We start from the raw sequence: 25618 nt of genomic DNA on the forward strand, positions 1-25618 counted from the left end.
GTCCAAAATACAGGGGTTTTTCAGAATCAAATTTCAGTCTTTAAATATTGTGCACAGCCGTGATCTTCTAATGAATGATGGAACATGTTTTTACTTGCATATTTTTATGCTTCTTGGCATGTGGAAATCCTTCCCAACTAAAATAAGAGTAACTGTAGCTCCCAAAGGCAATCCTCTTACGTTTCAAGAATTTCTTGAAATAGTAAATTAGGTTGGAAGATACTCGTGTGAGTGCTAGCAGTGGCAAGCAGCAGGGGGGAGAGCATGGGCATAGGCAATTGCTTTTTGTTCTTAATAAAGTTGGACAGCTAAAGAGAGTACACCGTTAATGTCAGAAACAAGCTACAAGGTGTCAGCCGTCTTTGAGCTTCTCGTAGTCAGACTATGACCAAATTGCTGCAGAACAGAATTGCAGTGAGACAGCTGAAGTCATGGGCTTTCATCCTCACTCTCATTTGTATGTAAAATGGTTATTTTGTTCTTTGTATTCTGAGAAAACCTGAAAGCTTTAGGAGTTGGGAAATTAAAAAAAAAATATGGAAAACTTTGGGCATTTCCCCAGTGGTCTTTAGCATTGGATACCTGGGGTTTATTTTCACTGGGTCTTCTTGAGCAGAGCGCAGACGTGTGCTGTGCCTAACCCTGCCTGTGCTGAATGTGACCTCCAAGTCAACAGACCTCCAAGTAACTCTGCAAAGTTAAATAATGTTCGTAGGTCACTCATGTTCAAAGTTGCACTGCTTGGTGTTGCCCAAGTAGATACTCTGTGTGAGCGTAGAAAACTTGCAAATGTATTCAGCAAGCATACATTATGCATTTTGCCTTGTAACTGATGACCTTTCATAACATACCTGTGTGTTGGGCATTCATCAGTTGTAATGTGATCTATAACTCATGTAAATGTATCTCTACAAAACCCATTAAATAATATATGGACCTATTCAAAAAAGTACAACAAAAGGAGGTGGTACAGATTAATGGCCCCCTTTTCCTTCTTTTTATGAAGGTAAAATTCTACTTTGTCAATATTTCAAATATTCATTTCTAAAATTCTTTTTCAAATGAAAATCATATTTTAAATTTGCCAAAAAGTACATTTTCAGTATGTCAAAGTTTATAAAAATATTTTAAATATTCACAAATACAGGTATAGCTTTTAAAAAAATGTAAAATGAGGGCAACAACAGAATAGAATGCAAAAAATTCAGATGCTTTGAATTTAAATAGTTTTTCAGAAATTACTTTTTGGGTTTTTTGATCAGCACATAATGTACGCATATAAAAGAATATGCATTGCGCATTACCCTCAGCATTTACCATAAGCATGTGCATAAAGACAGGAACCTTTTTGAAATCTTCAGCTTTACTAATAGCACTTCAGTCAATAGAACTGTTTACACTGACTGAAATATTCCTTATGATTAATAGGGCATACAGTGACATGAATTTTCTGATAAGATATATCACTAAAAAACATATGAAATAATATTTACGTTTTGGGCTACCATTAGAGGCAAGAAAACATTTCATCTTGGACAGGTAGGCATGAATAGCATGTATTCAGCTTTAGGAGAGAATGTAGCAGTGAAACTTAAGTATTTGTATTAACAGCGGTTTAATGCTATACTCTGAATTGTCCTGCCCTTTGATATGCACATAGAACGACTGTTATGGGCTTTTATGGTCTCCTTTTTTCTGAAATTGTACACATGTTGTTCCAGTATACTCGTATAATAAACTGAATTATATGTATTTAGGCTTTAGCAATGTGTAATTAGCTTGAAGATATCACACCTGTAAAAATATTTACTAACATTCTTGGCAGAACGTTAATTCGTTAACACTTACTAAAAACAGGAATGCATTTTGTTCATTTTGTGGAGAATAAAGGCATCTCGAAGGAAGTCTGCAAGTTAAAACTTCTGATTCTCTTTGAATTCAGAATCATGCTTTGCGATGCGTAACAGAAGGACAAGGATAAGCGAAGCAGGAGGCATAACCTGTGGAAGAAAACCACACGTGAACTGCTGCAGAGTGGTACAGGTGGAAACCTGAACTGACGTAAGCTCAGCTCTAGCTGGACTGATGCTCCCCGGGGCCATAACGGTGAAAGTGGTTGTGTCTGTGTTAACAATATTTGTACACCTGCAATGGGGCGTGCAGGCTTATCTTCTTGTAAATTAACTGTATTTAATAGCATTAATTTAATTGTGACTCAATGGTTCATCCTATTCCACAGAAACTTCTATGGCCTTATTTGTCTCATTATTTTAACTACAGAAAATAATATCCAGACTCAACTGGCGCAGTTATTTTAGTTGGGTGGAATAGCTGCAGTAAGCAGTGTTAAAGGGAACATGGAAAAACCTTCAGAAGTGCGATATGTGAGTGGTCCCCTCTTGGTTTTGTTTGCCTCCTGGATTTATTTAATTGTGGTGGGTTGACCCTGGCTGGACGCCAGGTGCCCACCAAAGCCGTTCTATCACTCCCCCTCCTCAGCTGGACAGGGGAGAGAAAATATAACAAAGGGCTTGTGGGTCGAGATAAGGACAGGAGAGATCACTCACCAATTACCGTCACAGGCAAAACGGGCTCAAATTGGGGAAAATTAACTCAATTTATTACAAATCAACCAGAGTAGGGTAATGAGAAATAAAACCAAATCTCAGAACACCTTCCCTCCCTTCTTTCCGGGCACAACTTCACTCCCAGATTCTCTACCTACCCCGCCCCCAGCGGCGCAGGGGGATGGGGAATGGGGTTTACGGTCAGTTCACCACACATTATTTCTGCCGCTTCATCCTCCTCAGGGGCAGGACTCATCACACTCTTCCCCTGCTCCAGCGTGGGGTCCCTCCCATGGGAGACAGTCCTCCACGAACTCCTCCAGCGTGGGTCCTTCCCACGGGCTGCAGTTCTTCACGAACTGCTCCAGCGTGGGTCCCTTCCATGGGCTGCAGTCCTTCAGGCACAGCCTGCTCCAGCGTGGGTCCCCTGTGGGGTCACAAGTCCTGCCAGCACACCTGCTCCGTGGGCTCCTCTCTCCACGGGGCTGCAGGTCCTGCCAGGAGCCTGCTCCAGCGCGGGGTTCCCACGGGGTCACAGCCTCCTTTGGGCATCCCCCTGCTCCGGCGTGGGGTCCTCCCTGGGCTGCAGGTGGAGATCTGCTCCACCGTGGACCTCCCTGGGCTGCAGGGGGACAGCCTGCCTCCCCGTGGTCTTCCCCAGGGGCTGCAGGGGAATCTCTGCTCCGGCGCCTGGAGCACCTCCTCCCCCTCTGTCTGCACAGTTCTTTCTCTGACATATTCTCACTCCTCTCTCCGGCTGCAGGTGTGCAGTTGGGGTTTTGTTCTCCCCCTTCTTAAATACGTTCTCCCAGAGGCACTACAACCATCACTGATGGGCTCGGCCTTGGCCAGCGGCGGGTCCGTCTTGGAGCCGGCTGGCATTGGCTCTGTCGGACATGGGGGAAGCTTCCAGCAGCTTCTCACAGAAGCCACCCCTGTAGCCCCCCCTGCTACCAAAACCTTGCCACACAAAGCCAATACATTAATGAAAGTATTTCTCATTGTCATTAAGCAAAGCCATTGTAAAACAGAATAAAAATAGGTATCTCTTTCAAAATCTTCTTCTTAAATATCAAAATCTAATTTTTTCATTAGTACTGCAATCTCTTTATTTGACCATAATGAAAAAAAAAAACCTTAAAAACAGCTAGATTTTTATTCATTTATGGTGAAGTTAAATCTTTTCAATGAGGACTGTTTAGCCTCTGCTTCGGCTTCTTGTCTGGTACTGGGAGATATTTCAGAGGTGCCCCAGTTTTCTAATCTTCAGTCCATATGCAAACACAGTTTATCAGGAATTTTAACATCTTAGTACACTGAATTTTTTGTTTCCTCCTAGGAGAGGAGAAAAGGGTTAACTTTTTGACTTTTTGGCTGCTAGTCTGGGAACCTTGCAGTGCGTTGTTATGCTATAAATGGCTGATATTGTGTAAGCATGCTGCTTCCATCTAGTCTAATAACATTCCTTGCCTACTTTAATCAGAATATTTGATAATCATCAATGAATACTTGATAGTGTGTCAATAAAACTGACACCTTCCTGTACCTGTACCCTAATAAATATTCTTATAGATAAACACTATATTACATAACACGGTGTATTGGGTCAGCCCTAGTTATTTTTAACTTGGAGGGGGATGTAAAGACTCAATTTAAGAATAAAAAGGGATTTTGCAATAGCTGCTCTTTACAGCTGGGAGACAGGCGGTTGATGCAGTTGCATGTAGGATAATACCCTCTCTTCCTGCCTGGGGGATACAGCGCGTGCACTTCTTCCGCAGTAATTTCACTTTGCGGAAATTAGTGTATCACAGGCAGCTATAATGTTGAACTAGAGTGGTCATGCAAATGCCACTCTGATGTTAAAGGATGTTTCTATTTTGCATCTTACTAAGAATCAAGATTTTAAGTTTCAAGCTTTTAAATGATTGAAGGATTCAGTCTCTGGTCAGTGGATGGGGGAGCAGCTGTGAACTCACCTGGTGGGATTTCTCTTTCTGGCTCTTCTATTGGCTGTGTGATTTGGGGACAAATATCATCACCTGGTTTTGCTGTACTTTCCTCGGTGACCCTCTGCCTGTGGGTTGGGGTTTTTTTGGTTGGTTGTTTTTGAAAGGAAAAGGAGAGCAGCATTGTCTGCCTGTTTTTCAGGCTGGTATGTGCTAAGCAAGCCCCAAAGTATATTATGTTCCATAAACTTCTTACTAAAATGAAATAAGAAGAATGGTTTTCCCCCTCATGTGGAGTCCTTACTAAGTAAAATTATGTATACATACACGTTATTTCTGGAGGTGAAACGTGGCCTGGCTAAGCTAATGAAGGTCAATAGAAGACTGGACCTTTAATGTATCAACAATGCATTTTTGTAATTAATTTAGGATTAAAAAAAAGTGAAACTATTCTCTGATGCTTTTATTTATATTTAGAGATCTCTTGCCCATTTGACAGAGGTTGCGTGGCTGCAAGGTGCTGTTTTTCCCTTACTGAAGTTCCCTTGCAGTTGCGTTACAGCCTGTGCAAGACACCAGCACAAATGCCTACCAGACACCTGCGTCCCAGCAGCGGGAAAAGCTCTGTAGGAAGGAGGGGTTTGCAAATGGCCAAACATATGTAGGGTTTTCTAATACCTTTTATAAGGCCAAGGTAAGAATATGGGATACATTAGGGGAAAATGGATAACTTGATAGACAGAAACTGAAAGGTGCGGCAAGGATTCCTGATACTTCAAAAGACGTGATGAATCCCAGTAGGAGGAAAAGGTTTTCTAGACAATGCATTTATTGTGCCTTTTACCACTGTAATCTCTTTATTTGTACTCAACTTTAGGATACGTTCCAGAATAGCAAATGTATAAATTTGGTGGTTTAGACAACCTCTTATCAGTAAATAGGGCCAGCTGTAGCAGACAGATACCTGAACTAGCTTTAAATAAACTGTACTGGCCATCTTTGCAATTTGGTGCTCATCAGAATTCAATTTACTCTGCTTAGTTGTTGCAGGCTTTTTTTTTTTTTTTTTCTTATTTAGGCCAATATTCTACATAAGTATTAATTGTACACATTGCTGTTCACAATAAAGGTAAAAATTAGTGCATCTTTGCAACTAAGTTGACAGGAGACAAAATGAGAAACATCTGAGCTGAGGAAAACTTGCTCTTTTTTCCTTATGATGCTTTTTCTAAGCTGGGAAAAGTGTACTTAGCTTTGGGTTTGGACATGAGATATAAATTCAGTCTTTCTAACCTGTGTAAGACAGGTGAGACAAGCTTGCTTACCCTCAAATTTATCATGCATCTTAGAGATGTGTAAAACCCAAGTCTTTGTCTCAAGCAGTATGTGTAGAAGCCTAATGCAGGCGAACCTTCATTTCCAGTATCCCAATTACTAATTAAATAACTTGCTGAAGTGCTAATCCAGTATATTACATGTTTACTGTTAACTTAGATTCAATAGCCAAATAAAGTCTCATTTTTCACTTGAAGGAAGATGTCTCAGCTCCCTCATATGGAGACTGTTTCCCAAATGCTGGGACATTATTTCGTCTGTTTTCATTAAATGGCCAAAGGAAGGACAGTTGCAGCATTTGAAGTTCTTTGCTTACCAGCAGAATGGCCAACAGAAATTAAAAAAAACTAACTCACATGTGCCAATTGAAACCATGCACAAGTAAGTAACATAGTCTATCAAACAGAGAAAAACAAATGCATAATGATTAGTAAATAAATCCTTTGTAGCTTTCAATTACTGCATACATTCCCACAAAAATTTAATCAATGCAAGCCATCCTAGTTAGCGTTCCTATCGATAAGTGGCATCTTTTGTTAAGCCATTTACTTTCTTGCTTTGTGTAAGATGATATTATTCTGTAATAAACAGCCACTACTGATTATTTATTAACAAGAATAATAATATTAATAATATTAATACTTTGCTGTTGAAATTCTTAGACCGCCCATGTGCTATTGCAGAAATAACTGCTGCTGCTTTTCTGGAATTTGATGTTTCATAAGGCCTGAGGACATGCATTTCTCATTGCTTCAGGAGGGGGGTGCAGGTGGTTATTGCTTCTCTGGGTGATGTCTGACACGTCTTATTATTCCAACTTTGTCAGAAGTTCAGATTTTTAATGTTACAAGAAAAATGTATCAGGTCGCTATTTACACCTGAATATCTGGCCATAATTATTTGAGTAGGCATTAACAGTTTCAGTGGCTTTTCAGTATAATTACAATCTAAGGTAGAAATCCGATGATTCCACAAGCTACTACTTGGTATTGTTAGATGACGTAGTATTATGACTAAATGATGGCAGTGATATGGCATATGCAAAAAGACTTTCTGGTCTTTATCTAACATCCTTCAGTGACTCAGTGGCCACCAGACTTGCCCCTTCCTCCCCTGCCAGGATAGTTATTGCCGACAGATTCTGCTGTTATCCAGAGAAGAAGGAAGAGAGCAAAGAACAACCTTGTGATTGCTGAGTTGGCAGGCATCTGCATAGCTATGAGTCTGAACTTACACCTGAACTAAAACCCACCTGCTTTGTTATGGTGATTGCGAATGAATTTGCTAACACTTCATCTGCGAACAGGAATTCTCACTTGTAGGGCCATTCTTTTCAGAAAGCCATGAATGTGGGAAAGACGCAAATGATTTCCACCAAGGACCTAACAGCTAGGCTTCTGGGGACAGCTTTAGGACACCTGAGATAGAGTAAGATTTGGTGGGTTTCTTCTGCACAGAAAACCTCCCTCTCGCTTTGTTTTTTGGGGGTATTTGGTTTTTCTGAAAGGAAAAAATGTGCCTCTAGTTTCTGAGGTTTTTTCACTTTCATTTGAAAATATTTTTGTGTCTCAGTTTGAACCTGCTTTGGACCTCAAAGCTTTCCCCCCAAAGAATGAGCAAGAACACTCTGTAAGGTAGGGATATATTATTTCTCTTTTAAAGATGGGATAACTGATGCACAGTGAGAAGCTGATGTATCAGGTGCCTTGGCTAAAATCTCAAAGTGGATCTGGCAACATCCAAAATACAACTAAAATATTTCACGCTGAAAACACAAAACCTTGTTTCTAACACTACGTCATCTTTCTCACTCCTTTCTAGTGCTCTGGCACGGATAATGAAAGCATGGTCCTTGAAGATGGGGGCTGTTTGTACAGGCTTGCTGGAACTAATGAAGAGTGTGTATATGTATCTACGGGAGTTTATATCTCCCAGAAATCATCCAAGCTTTTGCCTTACTTTGTATGTATATCTATTTTACAAAACCATTATTCTGAGAGCAATTGTTGATGTCTAGCTGCTGTTCAGACCATTTAAAGTTTGCTTTTTGTTAATTCATATTGAAAAATAATTGATCAGATTCAGGTTAGTGGATTTAGTTTCAGTCTCATCAAATGACAGGTATTGGTTGCTAGTTACAACCCCTTAGCATCTGATACTCTCGAGGTGAGAGGGACTATCTCATTTCTTTTAGGATTATTATTCAACAGCAAATTTACTTTCTATTTTAAAGCAGACAAGGTGAAGGTGTGCTAACTAGCAACGTTTAATAAGATACTAGAGCCAGGATTTAACCTTTAGAAGGTGATGGGAAAAATAATACTTAAATAATGTTAACGTGAAGGTTTTGTGCACTGAATCTCTCAGATAAACGCTAGGTGATTACCCTTCCCCAGTGTAGTCACCCTAGCCTGTGAAGGCCAGTTTTGCAGTGCCGACAGACTGGCTCTGCTGGGGTTGGACTGGTCTCTGATGGCACCTCCTGCATGCGTGGTTGGCCTCAGGAAAATGGTCTTCCTGGTGGCCTAAGGGAATGTCTCTATTGTCTTGTTTTCCTGGTGGCATACCTGACTTTATGGCAAGGATTTTGCTTTCAGCACTGATCCATAATAGCAGAGTGTCACTGCGTAGGAGTCTGATGGTAGAGCAATTCTTTAGGAAAGCAGAGGATAGGAATATTTCTCAACATTAGAATCTTATTTATATGAGCTGTTCGGTTCATGAAATACTTTCAGGTGACCTATAACCTGTCCGTCTGCTTCACACACTGAAAATCCCCTTCCTCCCCACCACCTCCTGTTTCTGAGCTCAGATGTGTCTGTAATCGGAGCCTGGAGTCACCAGGACACAAGTGTTTCCAGGCTGTGTTGACCTTGGCAGTGGGTGGAAGCTGCACGTTTGGTTGTGCGACAGCTTTGCTTACCAGCTTTTGGAATTCACCCTCGTCCGGCATGGGGAAAGTGAGCCAAGATCCCCGTTATTGGGAAGATGCTCTGGTTATCTGTACAATGGCAGGCATGCCTATTGCTTGGTGTACTGTTTCAAAACAGCAAATGCTTTTTTGCTGCTCTCGGGCACGGTGCGGCTTGGTGATAGGAGTGCTCCAAATGCTCCTGTGATCCTTTTTCTTTGCACCATATCCTGAGACAATAAATCTGTCAGGAGGTATGTGTTTATACTGCACCTGCTGCTGTCCTTGCTGAATTGATACTGTGACAGCATACCACTGTATTAACGTAGCTATATGTTACCCCGTCCTGTGCTACCGAGAAAAGTCCTGCCCAGAGCGTAATGGGCTGCAGTTCTGCTGTTGGACCATTTGCTGTGGTTTACTTCATTACAGAACGTCAAAGGAATAATGAAATAGTATCTGTTTTCTGCTAGCATCCCTCTGGCTGTCTCCTAGAGTACTTACTTTGTGGCTGAGTCTGAAGGGACACTAAGATGAAGTGGGCCTCAGGTTAGGTGCTACTAATGTCCTCTTCCAGGTTCAGCCTTGGACTCCTCAAACAGATTTTATGGGGTTTTTTCCCCGTAGGTTGAATCTTTGTAAATAATGAAAGTGAGAGAAACCCAATCTGGTAAACTAATAATTTAATAAGTTGGGTAATATAACATGAAAGAAGCAGTACGTGACAAAAGATTCCTTGTACTGCTCAATTATTAGGTGATAGTCTAGGGCAAATTGAGCATACGCAAATTTGTTTCAAAGTAGGTTTGTGGTGTCGAAAGTGCCATAACAGGCTGTTTGGATGGTCTGGGCCATGATCTGACGTCTGCCCAGTGCCCTGAGGCATTGAATAACTTGTTTGCAAAGTATTTCATCCTCTGATGAATCCCTAAACCCATGCTATGGGAAATGAGGGAATATGACTGCACTAACACTTATTCTAGGAAAGTATGGAGTGTGTCTGCAAATCTTGTCTGTGGAGGAAAAGGTCTCTGTGCAAGCAGAACTAAGGCTATCGGGAGGAAAGAGTATATGACAAAGGAGAAAAGAAACACTTGTGGTTGAATGCCTTCAACAGTGCCAATAAAATCTCTCTGGAAATTGAGATAAAAGACATAGTTTGATTAAAATAGCTTACTCTTGCCATTTAGAGGTGTGATGCTATAGACTAGATGGGAGTGGGAACGTAATTGCATATCGATGTAGGGGCTGAGTATCTGCATATGTGCACATATGTCCGCACATAGGGAAAGAGGAACGTAAATAAAAGACATGAGGAACTAAAACGATTGCTGGTCTTTAAGTAACTTCTCAGAAATGGAAATAATACTGTGTTTTACATAGAGTATTCATTCTAAGAAACACTTCCAGTTAATGACAATTGTAGACACAGGAGCTGTAGATATGCACTGCTATGTGTCTTTTATTCTATGATTTATGAGTTTGATGTTCTCTTAGTGAGAAACGTCTGTAGCTTATTTCCTGGCACGGGATTAATTTTTGTTCCTCAGCTGTAGGGCAGCGTGGCTACATGTTGGCTGCCTTTGTCTGAAACGTGATTGACTCTTGTTTATCAGGAGCTGTGGTCTTACTCTGGCTTTCTGCCTAACACGTGCCTGATGGAGCTTGAAGCTGCTGGTTAGGATTGCACAATAGACAGGCGCTGGCACACTCCAGAACCCGTTTGCAGGGTGTCCCCACTCAGCGCGCTTGTGGTGCCTGCATCTTCTCCATCTGAAGCGGCCAAGATTGCCACAAACCCACGTACTTCAGGTTTCTGCCACCTTGCACAGCAGGTACAGGCTCCAAGTACTCCTATCCTGTATCCGCAAAGAGATTCCCCAAATCTGCTCTGACGCGGGCACTAGTGAGTAGGAGGAAGCGGTTTAATACAGACAAGTACGTGCAGTGACAATTCTGCTCCATGAAATGAGTAAAGGCTATTCTTACCTTACTCCCAACACAGCATGTTGCTTTACCTGAGCGTGTGGAGGATGTGATGGCACATCCACGAAGACCAATCAAAGATTAGTACACACCCGTTTTTAACAGGTGCTTCATTTAGCTGCTCAGCGCCTCGAGCAAATTACTTGGCTCGGCATCCTACAGCTCTCTCCTTTCACGTTTAATTTACCCTAACTGGATTTAAGTAAAGCATCATCTAGATATCATCATCCCTGCATTGCTCGAGTTCCAATTTGGCAAGGCTGAAGAAAGTAGCTCAACAAAAAGTCCCATCCTAGGAGAAATTACACTCTGAGGTAAATGTGTTTCAAAGGGAAATCATTCTCATCCTTAGATCCTGCAGAATCTTAATTCACACTGTAATCAAAGAGTTCAAATATCTCAGAAATACAGTGAATGTTTGAAACCTAAATATAAGCTAAGAAGCTAAGGATGAGCTTGAGTGTTCAGTCTTAAGAACTTTGTAACTTCAGCCTCTGCTTTTTGTAACTTTGTGGTGTGGGGTTTTTTTTCTTTTTTTTTTTTCCAAATGAACACTTGGAGTAATGCATTCAATTTTATAAGCGTCAGAGTATCAAAAAAGGGTAAAGTGTGAAAGCAACATAAGACTTTTTTCATCCCCTAGAAGGATAAGTAAATTTAAGAGCAAAGGATTTTGCTGCAATTAAAACATTTAAAGCTTTGGTGTCTGTTAGTTTTGTTCTAGTCACAAAAACATGCACTTCTCTACCAACGTGGAAGAGGTTTGGTTTTTTCCTAATAATGTTTATGAAAAATCCTGTGAGGAAAAAGTATCAGACAACAGGCATACTTGAGGCATTAGAGGATAAGCACTAAATATGCATTTAGAAAATAATTTAATGTCAAAACCTCATTATGGATTTGCAGGCACCATTATGATTTTTAAAGTACTGTGTTTATTCATTTTGGCAAATTAGAATGCGCTGGACAGAAGCTACAGCTGTGCAGAGTTTGGCCATGTTTCAGGTGCGTGCATTTCTCAGGGAGAAGGCAGCCCAATATATCCTGGTCTGACATTCTGAATGGGTGGGTATTTCTAGACTTAAAACAAAAGGCATAAAACTAATAATTTCCAACTGCTACCTGTTCTTAATAAGCACCAAGCATTTTGTGCTCTTACAGAGCTCTCTACAAGGATTTTAAAAGATTTACAAGCATTACTGCATAAAGCTGCTTATACTTGCTCTGGGTTAGAGTGATGGTATCAGAGTTGCATTCTGCGCTAGTCTCCAGTAAACGATAGAGCATTACCTATTATCACATTACTGCATCAGTTTGTATTCTGGAAGTCTCCAGTTACTTAACAGTAGACTCCCCTAAATAATTTATTGTTATTACATATATTTTCTATGATCGTAGTGCCTAGGAGCTTTAAACATGGAATGGGACCCCAAACCAGTATACATATACAAGGGAGAGAAAGTCCCTGCCCCAAAATGCTTGCAAGGTGACGCAGCATGATACGTGCACCAAGAAACAAGACAGTGCTGGCAAGCGTAGCAGGCAGGGGTTAAGCGCATCGGTAGCCCACCTTCTGTTTTTTGTAGGCATCACGAAAAAGAATATACCTGGTGGTAAATGGCAGCAGATATATCTTCAGTGAATGAAAGCTGATAGGCAAATAGAGGGTCCTTAGAATAGGAAGCGAGTAGGTTAGGTTTGATGCAATGGCTGGAGGTAAGAGGAGTAGCCAGCACAACCAATGCAAAGGTGAAGCAACGTGGACAGACAGGGCGGAAGAATTATCTTGGTAGAGCATTCAGGGTAGAGATCAGTGGGGCAAGGCTGCATTTGTCAGGGTAGGATGTTGCAATATTTAAGATGGTAAGAGTTTGGATAAAAGCTCTGGCTGTGTGAATAAAGCTCCAGTTTCAGGGGTCTTATACAAAAATTAATGAGAGAGATTAGGACATAATCTGGACATCAGAAGTTTGGTTGTTTTTTTTTTTTTTAAGTTCTGGCACTCGGGGTTTCGGTAAGAGTTGAAAAACATTTCTAAAACGTGCAACAAATTAGAAGTGAATTAGGTGGAACTATTTATTACTTGATAAAGCTCTTGTATTTTGAAGTGACTTCTGTCATTTCCTTTGCTGTCTGATCAGAGATTTCTGAATACTTGAGACTAGCATTGTACCACATTGCACTTATTTGTTTATATAGCCCCGTTAGTTGCATTTCTGTTGATAATATACCTTGTTGGGATGCCACACTTTTTAGTTTTACACACCTCAGCATACCAGTACCAGTGCTTTCTAGCCAAGCCTTTCACCATTACTTTATACTACTTGTTGTAGATACAAATTCCCAAAAGAATGTTTGGCATTTTCATGGCTGTGCTAGCTGGCTACAGACAGTAGTAGGAACATCTTCTGTCTCTATACTTACTAAATGCAGGCTGTTTCCCATTAGGTAGCATTTTTTGCTACTTTATGTCAGAAGAAATGGCTTTACTAGAAGTTAGGGCACCTTAATGTCTAATGAAAAATCAAGCTGTAAATGACGTGACGATCTCACACCGAACTGACAACAAAACCGAAAATAAAGCCTGGGTTTTTCCAGAGCTAGCCTTATGCAAAACTCATGTACTTGTGTGGGCACTTGCATCTGGTTAAGAATTTCTGGTTCAATCTCCAGAATTTAAAAATGAGAATGATTACTGCTGATACAGATCCCTGCAGAAGCTACTTCCTTGTCTCCCACGTGGAGCATTGCCTTCGCTTTGAGAAAAGCTGTGGTTATTAACTTCAGGTAGACAATTTACTGACAATGAAGCATGATGTAATTTTTGTGTGATCTACCAGGTCAAGTCAAAACCTCACAGCATAGGAAACTTCACTTTAGCTCACTGATTCACAAAGAAACTATGGACTGCCTCGTCTTTGCCAGGATATTTACTCAACTAACTCCAGTTAAGAGTTCACCGTTGTTGGACAGCATAGACGTGGCTTGAGCTCTGTAAACTAACTTCTTGACCTCTGGAACCTGCTTGTTTCATGCCTTCAGAGGTTACAGGTTTACTTTATTAAATATTAACCACTTTTTATACACTTCACATCTCTTGCTCTAGCCTCCTTCTAAATAAATTTAATACACTTTTAATCCGGTATCACTTCCATCTTCAATACTGTGTCTCCATCTGACTCGGGCTTCAGCATGAGCTCCCTAACCTCTCATGACGCAGGCCCAAATTGCAGCCTATTGGTATCACTTATAAATTGAATTGTTGACCACCACCACTGTTATGCTCATGGTGTTTGACATTCCAGAGTGCCCGTAATCGCACAGGTCCTCCTGCTGCACTGTCTTAACTGTGCTATCTGTCAAAAGCTGTGTGAACGCAACCTTCCACTCTGCAGCAAACCTACCTTTTGCCTTGAGAAAGACCTGTAAAGACCACTTTACTTGGCTTGGTTAGCAAACAAAGGGGTAGCAGAGGTACAGGAATTTTCTCACTTTCCAACAGGACTGAATAGGAACAATGTAGGTTTCCCTCTCTTTTTCATTGGGCTTGCTTCAGCTTTCACCAGCCGTGCTCTTACTTAATTATTTGTGCTCCTATAATTCAAAATCAAAGAAGAAAGTTGACTATGTATAAGCTCAAGCCTATGGAAGAGAGATTGGTTTAGTTGTTCAGACAGTTCTCACGTGTAAACAATTGTGATTTATCTCTTGAACTAATGGAAACTAATTTAGCATTTCACCCTAACACCAACAGAGAATGCCTGTGTGCTGAGCCTCATTCAGCACGTAAGCGATAAAGCTGTTGTGCTTGTCCAGCACTGCTCAGCAGTAGAGATGGCCAAGTTTTACAACCATTAAAATGAGAGGTTAATCAGTTTCTTATTCATAGAGCAGAAATAAACTTGATCCCCTCATCCTGCTTCAGGTGGCTGACAGAGAGCGAGCTACTTTAAGAGGTGTCACATGGGTATGTAATGGGCTAAACTCTGATGCTTGAGGACTAGAAGTAAACTTAGAGTGCCCTACTAACCCTTGGAGTGGGGCATATTCTGCCTGGGCAAGAAATAATATGTCTGTCACCAAGGAGAAGCTGGACCAGTAATTCTCACTACACTTTTTCTGGAAGATGCTTCAGCACAGGTCTTCTGAATGGTCTGACTGGGCTACCAGTGCTTGCCAATAAATGCGAGGCTGGTATTTCTCCATGCTCCCAAGCCACCTATATGGGACTTTGCAAGAGGGTGAAGTCCAGCAATCTGCACTGATGTGTCTGGGGAGGGTTTCTTATGAAGGCTGTTCCTCTGTGTTGGTGCTGGGGGTGAGCGTGTGGGTTTGTAACCCAATTTGTTGGTTAGATCCAGGAGCTCTTATTCAAATACAAGCCTTACTGGGTGCTTACATGAAGGAGCTGGGCTAAGTGTAGATGAGCAAGAGAGGAGGAATTGCAGGAGCAAAACGACCAAACATGGAGCTTGTTCTCCTGTCTTATCCTCATGGGTCAATAACAGTTATACTTTTCTCCACGAGAGAGAGTTTGAGCCTGTTGCCATAAAAGCCTACTGTTTTCTTTTGAGCATGTAGGCAGTAAAAGCAAGCTGTATGCATAGATGTAGGTGTCCGTTTTATCCCTTTGTGCTGAGTGTCACTGAGCAGTAACCTGTTTGGTAAAATGGGGAGAATGGGCTCCCAAGCTGCAGTTGCACTAACAGCTACCAGTAGAAGTTCCTCTTCTATACTGACCCCTGCCTGGGCATTGTCTGGAAGAGTGCCACCTTCTTTTGGGTCAAAACACTGCCAACTGTTATCGTTTGGTAACAATTTGACTATATCAAACCCAGGACTATCCTGTGTTTTCTAGTATATAGTCAAAATAATACTAATATCAATAATGCACGCTTCAAAGTTCATCTGAAGTGACAAGTCCCTTCTCGATTACAGAACGATTAGGTAATTTCTCCTAGTGGTAATGTGTTGCCGTATGTCAATTTTATGCTGAAGTCCGTTACTACTGGATTACTTTTTTTAACAATCCCTCTAGGTAAACCTTTTTCTGGCAAGCCTCTGTCAGTGCAAATGGGGTAACAGGAGCCCTTGATAATATTCCATACCCAGTCAGGGAGGGGAGGCATCTCTTCTGTAAGTGCTACTGCATCCAAAATAATTAATGTGTTAGAAATGGCTAACAGAGATGGAAGAAGCTGAATATATCTTGTATAGTTTCTTCAGGTTCAGAAACCTAATTGTTTATACTGTTGCCCTACCCCATGTAACACACAGCTGTCAGAAAATCTCTGGTGCAGAGTTGTAGAATGTTAGTATGTTATTTGGAAGATGGAGTTACAGATGCAGTTACATTAACCAAATATACTGTGTCTGCAGAAAAATGTTTAACGTTTGGGTTAGTTTTGGAATGTAATCTTCCAATGTAAACATCCGTTCTCTCTTTAACAAGGAAGATCCTGCTATCTATAAAATCAAGAGCTCCTCCTAGGAGGTTTTTAAAAGCTTTTTTGTTATTATGAAAAATTTTAGTCTTGCTCTGTAGTTCAGCCATGCGGTGGGAAGGAGCAAAATGCAAACAACATAGAAAGTGGACACAAGGATCTGAAAGGCGAAGGAGACCAGTTATTTAATATATTATCTTTATGTTTCAAATTGTTGCTTCTGAATTTCCTGAATCTTAATTTAAGGAGTCTCTTCATATTATCTTGGCTGTAAATTATTTATATGTTTCCCCATCTTTCACGGTACTCTGTTTCTGGGCTTCCTGCGAGACCTCATCAGCTTCTAGCAACATGCTGAGGCACTGCTGCAATCCATCAAAAAGGAGGGGAGATGGGGCTAACAAAGTGATGCTCTGGGATTTGTACTAGCATGAATTGTCAAAGATGAATAACTAATGGCGTGTTTTCTCATTTCTGAAAAGCTGTGGAAAATCCCTGGTAATTTTGTTAGAATAATTCATTAACCAGCATTTTTACCCTTCATTGTTAAATCTTCTGTATCTCTCTTGTTTTCATCAATCTTAGTGAAGAACTCTAGCATTTATACATCTTCCTGCTCGAAGAAGGCTATTTCCCAGAGCATCTTTGCTGGTATTTTGTTCCATTCAATTTAAAATATCTCAAGTAAGAGAGATGCTTCTGTATCCTTCAGAGATGAGGATACAGTCCAGGACATCTCACTGTCAGGTATTTTTTCCCTGTGAAATTAGCCAAAATAGCCCTCTCTTCTTTGCATCCTATTACTGCTAGGGCTGTATATATCTTAATACTTCTCCCTGCACTGTATTTCTCCTTTCAGACACTTAGAGACTGTTATTTGGCACCTGTAATTTTGCCAAACTGCGGCCAAGATCAGATTGTGCAGCATTCTCATCAGCGAGCCCAGGCTGAGCAAACCTTCACGGGAATTGTCGTGTGCCCAAATGCTGCGTGGAGCCCATGGTCCCCTGCAGTATGCCTTGGCAGTGGTGAGTACAAGTACGGTTTCTCCATTCCCCTAGCCACTTATTGTCATAAACTCCCATTTCATTAGCTCTCCATGTTTCTCTTAGGTTTGTTTCCGTCTTACTGTTTCCCAGTTTTCCCTCATCACACTAAGAATGTCAGCACTTTACTGTTTTGGACCCATTCATAGTTATAAAATCTACCTAGGTTGTCCTTCAGTTTCTGGAGAAGATTTTCATTTTTAAATTGAGATAACTAAGGTAGAAGAACACTTTGTCTTTTATGACCAACAGGACATAAAACGTCACAGATGGAGCCGGAAAGCCTTTTGCAGTTTTTAGGACAGTTGGGACTTAGTTCCTCCTGTGCAAGACATACATCTAGAGCCACACGGCCACGAGCAACCATATGGAAATGTTTGGGAGTGGCTACCTACTAAATGGAAGTTGTTCTTCTCATGGACTTCTTCAGGCCCACAGGTGCGTTCTTCCCTGCTGTGGGAGATCCCAAGCCGAGTCCCAAATTTTCTGTGGCTGACTTGCGATCAGATTTATCGACTAGGGTAGACTGACTTTCAGAAAGAGTAAAAGGTGAAACAGCAACTGTGGGAATAAAAAGAACATTTTTTTCTTCACTGGCAACTTCCTTGCTCTGACTTTTTGACCTCATCCCAAGGTCAGTTAAATGCCTCAGAGGAACTGGAGTGATTACAAATCAACTTTGTCGTCATCCACTAGGTGGATGGAGAACATTTCATAAAAATGAAAAAAAGGTTTCTAGAGAGACCTTCTCAGTAAGTAAGTGACCTGTCCGTGAATTGAAGATCAGACCTTTTCACGGGGCAATTTACTGGTTTGCTCAAGTGTTCTCACACAGACTTGGTGCCCCCAGATCATCTTCTTCTGGCACAGTGGTGTCAAGTCAACCATCAACACGCTCAGCTGGAGTCCTCCTCCTTCCTTGATTTCCCATCCTCTGGTCCAGTACATTATCTGTTAAGTACCTTGCTCTCTCCAGACTGGAGAGTTAAGTCGTTATCTGGGAATAATACTTTTTGACTGTGGTTGATAGGGAAAGGAAAAAGCCACAAAAAATGAGCACTAAATGAAGATGATCCTGTTGACTGCAAGAACTATCTTTGAAGACTTCTAAACAATCAGAAACTTCAGTTTGTTTTCAGCATATGCTCCCAGGGGAAGGTCATCTGATTCATATCCGTCAAATGTTGAAGGGATGAGTCACAGTCAAACAAATCACACTTTTCTAACTTGTCTTTACACATACGGGAAGGAATAATCTCTCTTCATTTAAAAGGACTTTTTCTTTTTTTTAGTAGACAACACTCAATAACTTAGCCTCATGTTATCTGTTTTCCTTGAATTATGAATATTTATTCCTCTCCATATCCATAAATAATACATAGTCTGCAGTTGCCTCATTTTTCTCTTATGACCTTTATATACATCCCGTACTTTAAATCAAACTCTCTCATAGTTACTAAAAGCTCTAATTTCCAGTTGAAACTTAATTCAACACCCACCAAAAAAAAATCTTGTCTTCAAATAATAGTTAATATCAGATCTTATATTCTTTACTGCCAGTCAGCCAACATTGGACATGAGCAGAAATACACTACTCCAGAAGTCATCAGTTTATGCCACAGCATTTAAGATGTGATAAAATGTGTATGTTCCCGTGCCCTGTGATACTAATCCCATGGCTGCAATATTAGTGTGGAGGTGTGAAAAGTGCCCGCTGCGTGCAGTACTCCCGTACAGCCGACAGGACGCTGGGCAGATGCAGCACCTGCTTTTTTGCTCCAGGAAAATCTCAGAAGGAGTCGCGATTGCCCTTTTGCTCTTCCGTGGGGGCCTTCTCCTTTATGCCACCCGCCCCGGCTGCATAGCCCCCCTGGGTGAGGTTTTACTTTGGCATTTACGTTTGCTTCGCTTTATAAGTTCTAGTGGTTGAATGTGTTTCAAGAATGACATTTGCTATGGCTACACCTTCCGTGGCAGTATTGTTGTATTTCAGCGCACGAAGGTGCTCATTCCTGCTCCGTGCTACCTTGCAAAACGTATTGGCACGAGAGGTGGAACGGCTTCCCGTCGGATCAGGGAGCTGCGTGAAAGGGAACCCAGCAAAATAGCTCTTTTCAGCCAAATCCACTTCTGGCTGGGGTTTAGTTTGCAGCCTCCCCCGTGCTTGCACCCCCCCACGGGGAGGGGGCGGCTCACCCTGGGGTGCGTGTGCGAGGGTGGAGGTCCAGGGGTGGCTGTTAGGCAGCGATGGCTTGAGCCAGAGGAAAAGCTATTAAAGAAAAGCTTTCAGAAAGGTGTGCTCTGAACCGTGACCAGAATGTAAAATAGACGTGTTTGCGAAGAATGTTCAGGAAATTAACTTAACATCTCTGTTTGCAGGGAACTGAAACTCTTTTTTTTTTTTTTTTTCTTTCCCCTCCTAATATATACTAAAATGCCTAAAGAGTAAATCTGAATGAGACAACTATTTTAACAACAATCATCTCACACTATTTCAAGAATGCATTAATTTAGATTTAGCACCGTGCACCCCAAACAGTGCTCAGTGAACGTGAACAGATATTGTCTCAGCTACCACACAGTAAGAATCTGAACTGTTGTCCAAAACCTAAACTCTTCAGAGTTAGGTAAATATTCCCGTTTTAGAGAAAAAGAACCTTGATACACAGAGAACGCATCCAGGACAATTAATCACAGGACATACCTGGGGCTGGAGCCAGATCTTCTGACTCACAGTGCTTCCTTTTCATTGAGAAAAAAACATACTTACTTATCATAATTATGTCATAGAATTAGTGTAAAAAAAAAAGTTTACAAAATTGGTACAAACTTTAAGGTAATCCTGTTTATTAATTCCATTGTGACAAGCATGATTTTTAAAATATTGATTTTAATATCACATATCTGTGTATTAAACAAATGTGTATCTCTAATCTTTTAGTTTGGACATTTATATGAAATATTTCTAAATTATCTTAAAAAGATCTTTGAAACTTATCCTATGGGAAACACTGACATTTCATATTTTATTCTGAATTCTAAACTTTTATATTTATAGAAGAGTGGACCTACCTGTGAAGGGATGCCAATCTCTTTCCAGCTCCTCTGATTTCAAATGGCCATTTGCCAAGACAAAAAGTAGTTGAAAAGAGATCCATTGAACATCAAAATGTAACTCATTGTAAAATAAAATATAAAGGGAAAAAAGGACCCCCCTCAAAGCTGCATTTGACCATGAGGCTAATTTATCAGAGATGCAAAAAGTTTTAGGCCTTTTAATGCAAATAGGCAGGCTGTATCTTTCCAAGGTAATTACAGAGCAGTTTTCCTGACTACTCTCATTTAGATCCTTCGGTCACTTCATATGGAATAAATGATGCCATTTAGACACATAACTGGTTGAAATGTCATTTTTTTCTAGAAAAAAAAAAATTGATCTTTGCATGTCTTAACTCATTCTGTCTTATGTTCCTCCACTCTCCAAACAGCTATAATTTTGTATTTTCTCTGTCATAAAAATCCCTGTGCTTGTAGGTCTCGGACTTCATTTTGTCTCTTGCCTCATTTTTACATCTTCAACCTCAGTCTTGAAATGCGTATTGCCTACTTATAAGTAATTAGCTTAACACAGCTTTATTCAACTCTGCCGTTGCCCCAGCTTTACCTTTTTCACAGTACTTAGGTCAAAAAGTACTCGTTACTGGGCATCATGCTCTAGAGTATTAGGTATCCCAAATATGTACCAAAAACCCAGTACCAAGGGCTAGGATTTTAAAACCTGTCTGAAAAAGGAGGGAGGGTAAAAAAGAAAGAGTAATCTATGCTCCCAAAGGGAGAACTGAGTTATTTTGAGAATTTAATCTCAACTGTAGATGCTGTGCTCTTGACAATGTAACCCTGTTTGTTATATGATATAAAATACCATAGTATCATAAAACCTTATTCTTTGGTTGCGATATACCATGTGAATGTAAATTTCTCTGAAGCAGTTCTATTTACATTTTAGAAAGACTTAAACAAATGGTACTTCACCCAAAAAGGTAATAAAACCCATCCCAGTATCACTGTAAAATGTACCAGTGTAATATGAGAACATGCAGAGAACCTCGGAGATGTAATACCTACAATCCAAATTGCTGGAATGGTGTCTGTTCACAGAGAAGGATCTTGTCCCAAGTTTTCTATCTGACTGCATAAGTGATCTTGATGCAGTGAATCAGTATCTCATTACATGGGAAAGGTCTCCAAGGTAAATTCTGAAGCACAGAGAAATTAGTGGTAAAAATAACATTTCTTCCTTTTTCTTTTTTAAGTTTCATTTAGAGTTATATGTTGAAACAACACAAGGTGATGTAATAAGCAGACCGAATAGGATGTCGCATTGTTTTAAAGCAATGGATGACTTGCCTCAATGTCTTAATGCTGCTGTATCTGTAACGAACGCTTCTGGAGCCCCACTTGAGAGCTGCTTTAATATCAAGTTAATTCATGTTGATGGCAACTGCCTATTAGTCACCACTTCCAAAAGGAATGACAGCGACTGGATACTTGAAAAAAAATACTGTGGTTGACGATTTGCATTATGAAAAATGCCATCAGATCTATTTTGGTGTCCTTGAGAATCTGACCTTTGAGAAAATGACGTGTAGAGTTCAGCAGTGTGGGTGTATGCCCGGGCCCAGGGGGCCCAGGGAGCCCAGGCTCTACTTGAGGGTCCCAGCAGCCCTCCTCTGTTTCATAGTAGGCAACCCTTGACTGACAAAAGCCACGGTTGGAAAGCAAGCCATGACCTCCTCCCTCTGACGTGGCTGGAGCTATGACACCACGTGGGTTTTTGCCCCATGCTGTTCCTGCACCCCTCATTTCCCAGGTTATCTTCATTATTTAAGAGAAAGCTTCAGTGAAAGGGCTGCAGGGTGGATGCCTCTTTCAGGAGGAGGCTGTAGACCAATGCGTGGCACCTGGAGGGTGGAATTCGGAGGCTGAAATCTCCTACACACATCCCACCCCATCCAACGATTGCTCTGGGCGTCGGGGTTTGTAGGAAAGGGTGGCAGGTCCCCCACTCACCTCCGCCTCAGCTGGTGCTGCTCAGCTCCAGACCCAAGAGGGTCCGGGGAAAGGCAGAAGCGGAGCTGTGGCTCACAAATGAGTTGAAAGGACGAAAGCTTAATGGGCAAGGACTGCCAGGATAAAATGAGACTTTTGAGAATTGTCATCTTAGGTTTAGCAACTGCAACAATGCTTAAGTAGGACTAAGATGTCCAAGTCAAGATCTTTTTTAATTATCACCCCTTGGCATTATTACTGAACTTATTCTTTGTGTATGGCTTACGCATAGGGTAATGAATTGTCCTACGCAACTGTTTTCCTTGGGTACCAAAGCTTACTAAAAAGTGTAGGTTACCAGTTCTTCTAATGTATATACATATGTAAAAGATTTCAAAGTAGCAAATATCTAGCAATGTCTTATTATTAATGTTAAAATATTAATTTCTTTCATCCTCTGGTCTCCAGATAAGGTTTCTGCTTGAATTTATTGAAACCTTTTCATATGGCTTATTAGAAGCAGGGTATTGAATTAACCTGTTTAAGAATTCTTATATAGTGGTTGAATAAATTTTGTAGTGGAATGAGGTGTGAAGATGATTTACTGCCCATGCATGTGAGTGCCATTTGATTAGGAGGTGACAATTCACCAGAGAAATTGAATGGAGAGATATCAAGCAATAGATAGGGGTTAATTTAGGAAGGTCCCCTGGAACTGGATGGAAAAAAAGTTTTAGGTATAGAGTTTAAGTAGCTAAAAATTTAGAACACTGTCTTTGTAGACTCAACAGGCTGCTAAATTTAAAATAGAGTTTAAACACATATTCATGCTATGATTCCACTAAAACCTGAGAAGATCAATAAGGGAGGAAAATATCTCTCAGGAGATCAGTGCTCTTTCATGGAATTTTGGACATTAAAAGGTTCTGTAGGTTTCAAAGATAACCCTTAAAATATGTTACAGAAGGAAATGAGTCATCCTCCTGTCTCATGGGAACAGTTGCTTAGACTGATAACATGGGAGGGTTAAGCAAAGGAATAAGGTTTGCAGAGGAAGAAGTTGGTAATAACCCTGGAAAATAGTAAACAAAAATTGATCCTTCTTCCCCGTCATCCTTTCCTCCTTCTCTCTCACCCATTCCCTCTTAGCACACGTGACAGCTGTAGAAATGTGACTTCAATATGCAGAATTAATTTTGATTACACAAATGAAATTGTTTTAGAACCTGATTTGGGTATTAGTGCTTAGATATGCAAAGAGCATCACGGTACTTTAAGTATGGCACTTTCAGGTAAATAACTTGAGCCGATCTTGCAAGATGCTGGGTGCTGCTGAGGAGGTCCTGAGCAAACTCTCTTCCTCCTTTCCTTCCCGCAGCCACGCAAAATGTTGTGTCTGTACAGTGCCACGCACGTTGTAGATGTGCATTGCTAAGGGAGTCTATAAGCCACTGTAACATAAACAACAATGAAAGCAGACTCTAATTAATTTTCTTCTGGCTTTCACACTGATAATGAGATGTAGTTACTTCTTTGTCACTATTGTACTTCTTGTAACACTTTCTTAGAGATCTCCCTTAGAGAATTTCCCCAGGAAAAAAAACATAGTGTTTTGCTTCTGCCCTCTGTGCATCAGTTGTCAAATTCAAGGATGCCTGCCAACGCAGCTCAGCCTTTTGTAGTCAGAAATTCATTTTCAGACAATGCTTTCCAATTCCTAGCTAATCTGTTGCATGTTATTCAAACCTCCAACGTATGTAATTTCGCAAGGATCGACGTAGCCAAGTACACAGAAGCCTTGAGCTGGCATGTCAAACAAAATGTTCTCGGTTGGAAGTGAACATGATTTCATAGTGATTGAATAATTAGTGTTTTGAGTGTTTGCATCTGAGGTTTTGCAGTGTATTCTGAAGCCTAATTTTACAAACGCCTCCTAACACTTCCTGATTATGACTATAGAACAGCTGTTTTGTGTAAATTAACAGCAAGTGTAAAAGCCTAGCCCCGGTTTAGGTCAGCTGCATTAAATCTCTTGAGTTTCTTTGTTTTGGGAATTTCTCGCCTCTCCTTCAGGGTACAGCATGACTTTCATTCCCATCTATTGCAATAACAAATGGGGTTTAAAACTTGCAGTGAGGTCAGTGGCTATGCAGGGCCTCTTGACATTTTCTCCTTTGCTAAACCTGGGCCGAGGTCACACAGACGTTACGTGGCCTGCCAATCGCTTGTAACATCAGTGAAAGCCAGCAGTCTTTCAAGAAAAATCTAAAAAAAAAGCCTGCGACAGAGTTGGCTGGGGAGCTGGTAGCCTTTCTCTTTTACTGGTGAGTCAAAACAAGATGAGAGAAGTTATAGCATTATTCATTACCTGGTCTTGGAGCTTAAATTCACAATTGCATACTTGTCACCCAGACGTTTTGTTTCAGGAGGCTTAGCTGCTCTGGGTACAAGGCTAACACGACTAAACCCCTTATGTGCTAGTCAGCCAAAAGTCTCACAATCAAAGAAATTGTAAAACTGAGTAAGAGCAGGCTGTTGTCCCAGACTCTGCTCCCTTTGCTCTGTAAAGTATTATTATGCTATAAGACCCATTTTCTATGCAAATCTTTCTCAGGCTGGCCAGCTACCCAACCCTCCCCTTCGCAAAAGAGCAAACGGAGGCTACGTCTCTCTCTTTCTGTCTTGGGGACGGGCAGGCATGAGGGAAGCAGAGAGGGACAGGGCTCCTTTAATGAGCTTTAATATCAGTATTTTATCCTCTCTGCATTTCAGCCACTAACCTGCAAAAGCGTCATTCCATCATCAAGCTAAGCTGGCATGTGTAGTGCCTAAGTTTGTCTCGCTTCAGACAGTGGGGCTTCTCAGAGGATGCAGGGAAGCAGGACTTGGCATTGAATTTATGATCATTATAAATGGATTATGCACCTTGGGCTAGTCTGATGAAAATTCATTAAAAGGATTTAGAAGCTCCTATTATATACCAAGCACTTCTTTTCCTTTACCTCTTTAAAGAAATGTTAATACATATACTGATAAATGGGACAGTGTCAAAAGTAAGGTTTTCTCCATCAGTAATAAGACAAATTTCTAGGGAAATGAGTGAAATGGCTTGTGCAGTGAAAAAGCTGGTCCTAGACCACCTGAAAGGAACTTTCCAGCCCTTTCTTCAGCTGTATGACATTAACAACTACTTGTTAAATACTACAATTCATGCAGTCAAATTTCAAGGCTTTGAAACTCGTGCAATACATTGAAGTTGATAATGTCGGGCACTTCATTTCATCGGGAGCAAAACCTGTGCATCCAACTCAGTAGGTCTTACATCCCAGCA

The 25618-nt window shown here is 40.9% G+C and overlaps 1 long non-coding RNA gene across 1 annotated transcript; it reads left to right on the plus strand.

Moving 5' to 3' along the window:
* Positions 1–1970: 1970 nt before the first annotated feature.
* LOC128152851 (uncharacterized) lies at positions 1971–25267 on the plus strand. Its single transcript, XR_008238774.1, has 3 exons — positions 1971–2106; positions 17052–17220; positions 25060–25267. It is a non-coding gene; the product is annotated as an uncharacterized LOC128152851 (long non-coding RNA).
* The last annotated feature ends 351 nt before the right edge of the window (positions 25268–25618 follow it).

Source organism: Harpia harpyja, chromosome 16 (assembly GCF_026419915.1).
Source record: "Harpia harpyja isolate bHarHar1 chromosome 16, bHarHar1 primary haplotype, whole genome shotgun sequence".
Lineage (NCBI taxonomy): Eukaryota > Metazoa > Chordata > Aves > Accipitriformes > Accipitridae > Harpia > Harpia harpyja.